Source organism: Manacus candei, unplaced genomic scaffold (assembly GCF_025592945.1).
Source record: "Manacus candei isolate 608988 ecotype Guabito, Panama unplaced genomic scaffold, ASM2559294v1 h1tg000126l, whole genome shotgun sequence".
Lineage (NCBI taxonomy): Eukaryota > Metazoa > Chordata > Aves > Passeriformes > Pipridae > Manacus > Manacus candei.
In genome coordinates, this window is record NW_026138174.1 from 1,745,720 (window position 1) to 1,756,259 (window position 10,540).

Below are 10,540 nucleotides of genomic sequence, written 5' to 3' on the forward strand. Positions count from 1 at the left end.
CCCTGGGTCCTGTCCCTGCTCACACCGAGGCAAGATCGGGGCCTGAGGGAGCAGAGACTCCTCTCCAGATTTTCTGACCCCATCTCCCTCTTGGCCAGCACCTCTCAGGAATGGGACAGCACACGGGGAAACTGTAGAAAACCCTGGATTTATTCTTGCCTCATTTCCCTGGCACAACCACAATCTCCTGTGAGTCCAACACTGCTCAGAACAAACCTGGCAGGGCCCCCGTGGTGACTGAGGCTGGAACTGCCCATTTCCTCACCCAGGGGGACACATTTTTAGGACTTCTGCTTAAATGGAAATTGTTTGGAGATATTCCCTTTTTAAAGAATTTAAAAAAGAGGAAACTATACCATTTGTTTGGCAGCAAAAAGTGAACTAAATAGTAACACCACCAGTGGGGAGAGGAGTTTCCCAATTTTAGGTATTGACCTTCAAAACAATAACACAGCTCTCTTTTTTTATCACCACTTGACCTCCACGAAGTGGAAGGTTCAGGGCACAGCAGGGACTGAAGGAGGGGCTGCAAGGCCACAAGTGCCGGGGCTGCCCCGGGCCGGGTCCAGGCGGTCCCGCTGTCCATGGGGGGCCGGGGGTGGCCCTTTGTGACACGGGGGCACCTTCCAGGGCCCTTTGTGAGGTGGGACATGGGTGTGCCCAGAGACCTTTGTGACATCCCAGACCCCGCCCTGCCCCAGGGGTATATAAGGGGTGCAGAGCTCAGCCCATCCCAGCTGCTCCCTATGAGCAGCTCCTTCTCTTTCTCTCTCTCTCTCCCTCCCTCTCCCTTCCTCTCCTTCCCTCTCCCTCTCTCTCTCTCTCTCCCTTCCTCACTCGCCCTCTCCCTCTCCCTCTTTGCAGCACAGGACGACGCCAATGGACAGGAACAGGACAATGGACAGGAACAGGACAATGGACAGGAACAGGACCATGGCCATGGATGAGAAGAAGCCCACCCAGGCCTCCTCTGCCTCCTCCGCCCCCCGCGGATGGACCTCAGGCTTCCACAGGATGGGGAAAGAACCCCCAGGATCCTGGGCTTCCCAGCTGGATGGATCCTGGGCTTCCCAGCTGGATGGATCCTGGGCTTCCCAGCTGGATGGACCCTGGATGGACCCTGGGCTTCCCAGCTGGATGGATCCTGGGCTTCCCAGCTGGATGGACCCTGGGCTTCCCAGCTGGATGGATCCTGGGCTTCCCATCGGTCTGGCCGATGAACATCCCAGCATTTGGATATGGATCGACGCTGGGACAAGGATCAACCATCCCTCCACATGATGGGGATCAACGTGGGACCAGGATTAACATCCCATCAAGCGGGATCAACACTCCCTCCTTGTAAGCATTTTTTCCATCTCCTTCCCTCCCTCCTTCCTTCCTTCCTTCCTTTCTTTCTTTCTTTCCTTCTTTCTTTCTTCCCTTCTTTCTTTCTTCCCTTCTTTCCTTTTTTCTTTCTTTCTTTCTCTTTCTTTCTTTCCTTCTTTCCTTTTTTCTTTCTTTCTTTCTCTTTCTTTCTTTCCTTCTTTCCTTTTTTTCCTTTTTTCTTTTTTCTTTCTTTTTTCTTTCTTCCTTTTTTCTTTCCTTTTCTTTCTTTCCTTCTTTCCTTCTTTCCTTCTTTCCTTTTTTCTTTCTTTCTTTCTTTCTTTCTTTCTTTCCTTCTTTCCTTCTTTCCTTTTTTCTTTCTTTCTTTCTTTCTCTTTCTTTCTTTCCCTTTCTTTCTTTCCTTCTTTCCTTTTTTCTTTTTTCTTTCTTTTTCTTTCTTTCTTTCTCTTTTTCTTTCTTTCCTTTTTCTTTTTCTTTCTTTCTTTCTTTTTTTCTTTTTTTCTTCTTTCATTTTCATCCCCAGGAGGACCACCTTTCTCTCTCTCTCTCTCTCTCTCTTTCAAACACTCTCATTTGCTCTCTCACTCTCGCTCTCTCTCTGTCTCTCTCTGCAGGACAATGGAGATGGCTCTTGCTCTCACTCTCGATAGAGATGGGATGCACAAAAGGAGAGAACAACAGAGATGGGATGGACAAGGAGAGGATAACAGAAATGGGATGGACAATAATAGGACGATGGGGATGGATGAGGAGAGAGGGGAACCCCAGCTCCCAACCTGCCCAGGGTCAATGGCCGGGCTTGTGGAGGAGGCCAAGTGGACGTCCCATCGGCCAGAGTGGCAAAGGCAGATGAACACAGAAACCAGGATTAGCATCCCATCAGCTGGATCAACACTGAAAAAAGGACTGCTGCTGGATCAGCATTGGATTCTGGATGCAACAAGCATAGGTGATCACTTTTTCTCTTTCTTTCCCTCTCTTTCATAGCAAACAATAATAATAATGAATAACAATAATAACAAATAAATGTTTAATAAAACTCTCTAATTGTTTGTGGACTCTCTGACTCTCGTCGCTCCTTCCCACCACAACCATTTACCACTCTCAGCTGCTCCCTTTCCCTTATGGCTGGGTCGGCACAACCTGGTCAGAAAAGAAGCTGAGTTTTCCAATCCTGCTCCTCTGTTCCTGGTCCATCTCGGGAGCAAGGCTGGTGTTGGCAGCAGAAATAATCAGGGAATCACAGAATATCCTGAGTTGGGAGGGACTCATCAGGATCATCCAAGTCCAACTCCTGGCCCTACCCAGGACACTCCAACAATCCCCCCTGTCCCTCAGAGCATTGTCCAAACCCTCCTGGAGCTCTGGCAGCCTTGTGGCCGTGACCACTGCCCTGGGGAGCCTGGGCAGTGCCCACCACCCTCTGGGGGAAGAACCTTGTCCTGAGATCCACCCTGAGCCTGCCCTGTCCCAGCTCCAGCCCTTCCCTGGGTCCTGTCCCTGCTCACACCGAGGCAAGATCGGGGCCTGAGGGAGCAGAGACTCCTCTCCAGATTTTCTGACCCCATCTCCCTCTTGGCCAGCACCTCTCAGGAATGGGACAGCACACGGGGAAACTGTAGAAAACCCTGGATTTATTCTTGCCTCATTTCCCTGGCACAACCACAATCTCCTGTGAGTCCAACACTGCTCAGAACAAACCTGGCAGGGCCCCCGTGGTGACTGAGGCTGGAACTGCCCATTTCCTCACCCAGGGGGACACATTTTTAGGACTTCTGCTTAAATGGAAATTGTTTGGAGATATTCCCTTTTTAAAGAATTTAAAAAAGAGGAAACTATACCATTTGTTTGGCAGCAAAAAGTGAACTAAATAGTAACACCACCAGTGGGGAGAGGAGTTTCCCAATTTTAGGTATTGACCTTCAAAACAATAACACAGCTCTCTTTTTTTATCACCACTTGACCTCCACGAAGTGGAAGGTTCAGGGCACAGCAGGGACTGAAGGAGGGGCTGCAAGGCCACAAGTGCCGGGGCTGCCCCGGGCCGGGTCCAGGCGGTCCCGCTGTCCATGGGGGGCCGGGGGTGGCCCTTTGTGACACGGGGGCACCTTCCAGGGCCCTTTGTGAGGTGGGACATGGGTGTGCCCAGAGACCTTTGTGACATCCCAGACCCCGCCCTGCCCCAGGGGTATATAAGGGGTGCAGAGCTCAGCCCATCCCAGCTGCTCCCTATGAGCAGCTCCTTCTCTTTCTCTCTCTCTCTCCCTCCCTCTCCCTTCCTCTCCTTCCCTCTCCCTCTCTCTCTCTCTCCCTTCCTCACTCGCCCTCTCCCTCTCCCTCTTTGCAGCACAGGACGACGCCAATGGACAGGAACAGGACAATGGACAGGAACAGGACCATGGCCATGGATGAGGAGAAGCCCGCCCAGGCCTCCTCTGCCTCCTCCGCCCCCCGCGGATGGACCTCAGGCTTCCACAGGATGGGGAAAGAACCCCCAGGATCCTGGGCTTCCCAGCTGGATGGATCCTGGGCTTCCCATCGGTCTGACCGATGAACATCCCAGCATTTGGATATGGATCGACGCTGGGACAAGGATCAACCATCCCTCCACATGATGGGGATCGACGTGGGACCAGGATTAACATCCCATCAAGCGGGATCAACACTCCCTCCTTGTAAGCATTTTTTCCATCTCCTTCCCTCCCTCCTTCCTTCCTTCCTTCCTTCCTTCCTTCCCTCCTTCCTTTCTTTCTTTCTTTCTTTCCTTCTTTCTTTCTTTCTTCTTTCTTTCTTTCTTTCCTTCTTTCCTTCTTTCTTTCCTTCTTTCTTTCTTCCCTTCCTTCTTTCTTTCCTTCTTTCCTTTTTTCTTTCTTTCTTTCTCTTTCTTTCTTTCCTTCTTTCCTTTTTTCTTTCTTTCTTTCTCTTTCTTTCTTTCTTTCCTTTTTTCTTTTTTCTTTCTTTTTTCTTCCTTTCTTTTTTCTTTCTTTTTCTTTCTTTCCTTCTTTCCTTCTTTCCTTTTTTCTTTCTTTCTTTCTCTTTCTTTCTTTCCTTCTTTCCTTTTTTCTTTCTTTCTTTCTTTCTCTTTTTTTCTTTCCTTCTTTCCTTTTTTCTTTCTTTCTTTCTTTCTTTTTTCCTTCTTTCCTTTTTTCTTTCTTTCTTTCTTTCTCTTTCTTTCTTTCTTTCTTTCTTTCTTTCGTTCTTTCTTTCTTTCTTTCTTTCTTTCTTTCTTTCTTTCTTTCCTTCTTTCCTTTTTTCTTTTTTCTTTCTTTTTTCTTCCTTTCTTTTTTCTTTTCTTTCTTTCTTTCTTTTTTCTTTCTTTATCTTTCTTTCTTTCTCTTTTCTTTCTTTTTCTTTCTTTCTTTTTTCTTTTATTTCTTTCTTTTTTCTTTCTTTTTCTTTCTTTCTTTTTTCTTTCTTTTTCTTTCTTTCTTTCTCTTTTTCTTTCTTTCCTTTTTCTTTTTCTTTCTTTCTTTCTTTTTTTCTTTTTTTCTTCTTTCATTTTCCTCCCCCGGAGGACCACCCTTCTCTCTCTCTCTCTCTCTCTCTCTTTCAAACACTCTCATTCACTCTCTCACTCTCGCTCTCTCTGTCTCTCTCTGCAGGACAATGGAGATGGCTCTTGCTCTCACTCTCGATAGAGATGGGATGCACAAAAGGAGAGAACAACAGAGATGGGATAGACAAGGAGAGGATAACAGAAATGGGATGGACAATAATAGGACGATGGGGATGGGTGAGGAGAGAGGGGAACCCCAGCTCCCAGCCTGCCCAGGGTCAATGACTGGGTCTGTGGAGGAGGCCAAGTGGACGTCCCATCGGCCAGAGTGGCAAAGGCAGATGAACACAGAAACCAGGATTAGCATCCCATCAGCTGGATCAACACTGAAAAAAGGACTGCTGCTGGATCAGCATTGGATTCTGGATGCAACAAGCATAGGTGATCACTTTTTCTCTTTCTTTCCCTCTCTTTCATAGCAAACAATAATAATAATGAATAACAATAATAACAAATAAATGTTTAATAAAACTCTCTAATTGTTTGTGGACTCTCTGACTCTCGTCGCTCCTTCCCACCACAACCATTTAACACTCTCAGCTGCTCCCTTTCCCTTATGGCTGGGTCGGCACAACCTGGTCAGAAAAGATGCTGAGTTTTCCAATCCTGCTCCTCTGTTCCTGGTCCATCTCGGGAGCAAGGCAGGTGTTGGCAGCAGAAATAATCAGGGAATCACAGAATATCCTGAGCTGGGAGGGACTCATCAGGATCGTCCTAGTCCAACTCCTGGCCCTACCCAGGACACCCCAACAATCCCCTCCTGTCCCTGAGAGCGTTGTCCAAATGCTCCTTGAGCTCTGGCAGCCTTGGGGCCGTGACCACTGCCCTGGGGAGCCTGGGCAGTGCCCACCACCCTCTGGGGGAAGAACCTTGTCCTGAGATCCACCCTGAGCCTGCCCTGTCCCAGCTCCAGCCCTTCCCTGGGTCCTGTCCCTGCTCACACCGAGGCAAGATCGGGGCCTGAGGGAGCAGAGACTCCTCTCCAGATTTTCTGACCCCATCTCCCTCTTGGCCAGCACCTCTCAGGAATGGGACAGCACACAGGGAAACTGTAGAAAACCCTGGATTTATTCTTGCCTCATTTCCCTGGCACAACCACAATCTCCTGTGAGTCCAACACTGCTCAGAACAAACCTGGCAGGGCCCCCGTGGTGACTGAGGCTGGAACTGCCCATTTCCTCACCCAGGGGGACACATTTTTAGGACTTCTGCTTAAATGGAAATTGTTTGGAGATATTCCCTTTTTAAAGAATTTAAAAAAGAGGAAACTATACCATTTGTTTGGCAGCAAAAAGTGAACTAAATAGTAACACCACCAGTGGGGAGAGGAGTTTCCCAATTTTAGGTATTGACCTTGAAAACAATAACACAACGCTCTTTTTTTATCACCACTTGACCTCCACGAAGTGGAAGGTTCAGGGCACAGCAGGGACTGAAGGAGGGGCTGCAAGGCCACAAGTGCCGGGGCTGCCCCGGGCCGGGTCCAGGCGGTCCCGCTGTCCATGGGGGGCCGGGGGTGGCCCTTTGTGACACGGGGACACCTTCCAGGGCCCTTTGTGAGGTGGGACACGGGTGTGCCCAGAGACCTTTGTGACATCCCAGACCCCGCCCTGCCCCAGGGGTATATAAGGGGTGCAGAGCTCAGCCCATCTCAGCTCCCCCAGGAGCAGTTCCCTCTCCCTCCCTCCCTTTCCTTCCCTCCCTCTCCCTCCCCCTCTCCCTCCCCCTCTCCCTCTTTGCAGCACAGGACGACGCCAACGGACAGGAACAGGACAATGGACAGGAACAGGACCATGGCCATGGATGAGGAGAAGCCCGCCCAGGCCTCCTCTGCCTCCTCCGCCCCCCGCGGATGGACCTCAGGCTTCCACAGGATGGGGAAAGAACCCCCAGGATCCTGGGCTTCCCAGCTGGATGGACCCTGGGCTTCCCAGCTGGATGGATCCTGGGCTTCCCAGCTGGATGGACCCTGGGCTTCCCAGCTGGATGGATCCTGGGCTTCCCAGCTGGATCCTGGCCAGACCAACCCAGCTGGATGGACACTGGGACCAGGATTAAAATCCCAGCATGAGGGTAGGGATCGAGGCTGGGACAAGGATTAACCATCCTATCCTGTGCATAGATGCTGGGACAAGGATTAACCATCCCATCATGGATCGACGCTGGTACAAGGATCAATATCCCATGATGTGGATCAATGCTGGGACCAGGATTAACATCCCATCAGCTGGACAATCACCGCCTCCTGGTAACCATTTTTTTCTTCCTCCCTCCCTCCCTCCCTTCCTCCCTCCTTCTCTCCCTTCTTCCCTCCCTCTCTTCTTTCTTTCTTTCTTTCTTTCTCTTTCTTTCTTCTTTTTCTTTCTTCTTTTTCTTTCTTTTTTCTTTCTTTTTTTTCTTTCTTTCTTTATCTCTTTCTTTTTTTTTCTTTCTCTCTTTTCTTCTTTCTTTTTATTCTTTTTCTCTTTTTCTATTTTTTTATTTTCTTTTTGCTCTTTTTTATTTCTGTCTTTTTCTTTCTTATTTTTTGCTCTTTCTTTTTTCTTTTAATAAATTTAATTCAATATACTAGATAAATGTAATATATAATAATATATAATATATTACAATGTATAATAAATGTATACAATATATTTAATTATTTTATTCATAAAATCTATTAATAAAAGTTAATACATGTTTAACAAACAATTCCCATGGTTTGTGGACTCTGACTCTCGTCGCTCCTTCCCACCACAACCATTTACCACTCTCAGCTGCTCCCTTTCCCTTATGGCTGGGTCGGCACAACCTGGTCAGAAAAGATGCTGAGTTTTCCAATCCTGCTCCTCTGTTCCGGGTCCCTCTCAGGAGCAAGGCAGGTGTTGGCAGCAGAAATAATCAGGGAATCACAGAATATCCTGAGTTGGAAGGGACCCACAAGGATCATCAAAGTCACACTCCTGGCCCTGCTCAGGACACTCCAACAATCCCCCCTGTCCCTCAGAGCATTGTCCAAACCCTCCTGGAGCTCTGGCAGCCTTGGGGCCGTGCCCACTGCCCTGGGGAGCCTGGGCAGTGCCCACCACCCTCTGGGGGAAGAACCTTGTCCTGAGATCCACCCTGAGCCTGCCCTGTCCCAGCTCCAGCCCTTCCCTGGCTCCTGTCCCTGCTCACACTGAGCAGAGATCGGGGCCTGAGGGAACAGAGACTCCTCTCCAGATTTCCTGACCCCATCTCCCTCTTGGCCAGCACTTCTCAGGAACAGGACAGCACACAGGGAAACCATAAAAAAAGCCTGGGTTTATTCTTGAGTCATTTCCTTTGCACAACCACAATCTCATGGGTGTCCAACACTGACCAGCCCAAATCTGGCAGGTGCTCCCGTGGTGACTGAGGATGGAACTGCCCAATTCCTCACCCAGGGGGACATATTTTTAGGAGTTTTGCTTAATTGGAAATTGTCTGTAAATTTTTTTTTTTTTAAGAAAGAGAAAAAGAGGAGGCTATATCATTTGTTTGGCAGCAAAAAGTGCACTAAATACTAACACCACTAGTGGGGAGGGCAATTTCCCAATTCTAGGTATTAACACTGAAAAAGAAAAACAACTGTCTTTTGCAATCGCCCCTTCACCTCCACGAAGTAGAAGGTTCCCTCACACAGTCTGCAGAGGCTGCCAGGATCTCAATTCCTCCTCAGCAACGTGAGGACTGGAATAGGGGAATTCTGCACAATACAGGACATTTAGACTGGCCAAGCTCAGCAATGCCTGCAACAGTTCTTGGTATCTCTCCAATCCCCATGGGGACAGTTCCTCAGATTCCACATCTTCCCACTGGGACAGCTCTCAAACTCCCTCAACTTCCATTGGGACAGGACGTTGGTGTGTTGGGAGTTGGGGTTCGCCCTCTCCTTGAGCATCTCCATGGTCCTCTGCCTCAGAGGCTCCCAGGGAGCTGCTGCCTCCTGAGCGAGGTGCTTTGCAGTGGGACAGCTCCCACCACCAGAGCTCTCCAGTGAAGGCTCATTAGGAAATGGAGGGCACATTAGGAAATGAATGCATGGAACTGTTCAGTATATGGACAACATCTTGGCTGAGAGCTTGTGGGTCACCAAGGATTGGAGTGTGGCACAGTGCAGTGCTGCAGGGAAAAAGGGAATATAAATTATCCAAGAACGAACTCAGCTTGAGTTCAAGATGACCTTCAAATGGAAGTGAGTTAGGAAATATGTTGTACAGATATTTCTCAAATTTACAGTACACTGTATTAAAACTAGCAAGCAAACTAATGATTTTAATTTTTTAGATTAAAAAAAAAAAAGAAAAAACACAATATTATCAAGCCATGTTTGCTTTGGTGTAGCTACAGTAATAATGGAAATGCAGCATTTCTCTTTGCCAAAAAAGGCAGAAAGAGGAAAAGATAACCACCTCTAAAAATGGTCACTGAGGTCACCAGAGCAGAACAAGTAATTGCAAACAAAATGGCATGTAAGATAGGAAAGGAAAGATTGATTGCATGGGAATTTTCTATGGCATTTCTGAGAGGAGAACAACTTGCATGGAAGAAGTAATAAACTCTATCTAATATTTCATTCTGCGATATGACTTGTTGCTCTATCTCTGCTTTCTCTTAATTCATTTTAGCACCAACTTTCAAACTTTTGGATATATCTTTGCTGAAATTGTGAGTTGCAGAGAAAGAGAAGTTGTTTAAATGTTTTTCCTCTTTCCCCTAAACTAAATATTTAATATCAGTTCCCTACTCTCTGCTGAAGAATTAGGAAATGCAAGTCCAGTTTCACCATTATCAGTACAATATCTCGTCCCAGATGGGCCAGAACTGGTGGTTTTACCTCAAAAGCAAACTGCTACTGGCTGTCAACTCTCTACCTCGGGCTCCAGGCCCATCAGCATTCATTCCAAAACTCCCAGAGCACAGGAGAGTCCATTAAAGTCAGACAGACACATGCCAATAATTAACTCCAGACTGGAAAGGCCTCGGGATGGGATTCCCATAAACCAACACAAAACCTGATGCAGTTCAAACTGCACAGAGATTATTTCCAAATCTAGCAGTTTTTCCAAGCTGAGCCTCTCGAGTTTTCACGTTGCAGGTGAACATTCCCTTAGTTCCAAACCAATACTGAGGGCTAAACTGAATTCAGACCAGAAATATTGCAGAGAGCTTTTAATTCAGGCAGCAAAACAGCGCTGGCACAAGCCTTTATCCCACACCACCTTTTGATTTCTCAAACCAATATTAAGCCTGAAGGGGTTTATACCTTTAGAAGCACAAACTACCACCACCTGTGGGAACCAAGGGAGGAGAAAAAGGAGAGAGGAGAAGGCAAGAAATTAGGAGTTTGTCCAAAGGCTTGGAAATAGAAAGCAGAATTAAGAGGTCTAGTCCGGGCAAAGTGCAGCATAACTGCACATTTATCTTGCACCAGTATTAATGATGGCACAAGGGAAAAGCTTAAGAAAAATCAGGATCAGAACACTCATAGAATATTTTTTCATCTTGCTTTTCAGAAGAATTGGACTCGAATGTCTCTCCAAGCTCTTCTGTTTAAAAGTAGTCCCAAACTTTATAAATTTTGGACACAGCATTATTGTTCAAATAAAACTGTTGGTCCTCCTCTTCATCCCTCAATCACACAGGATCTTACTTAGT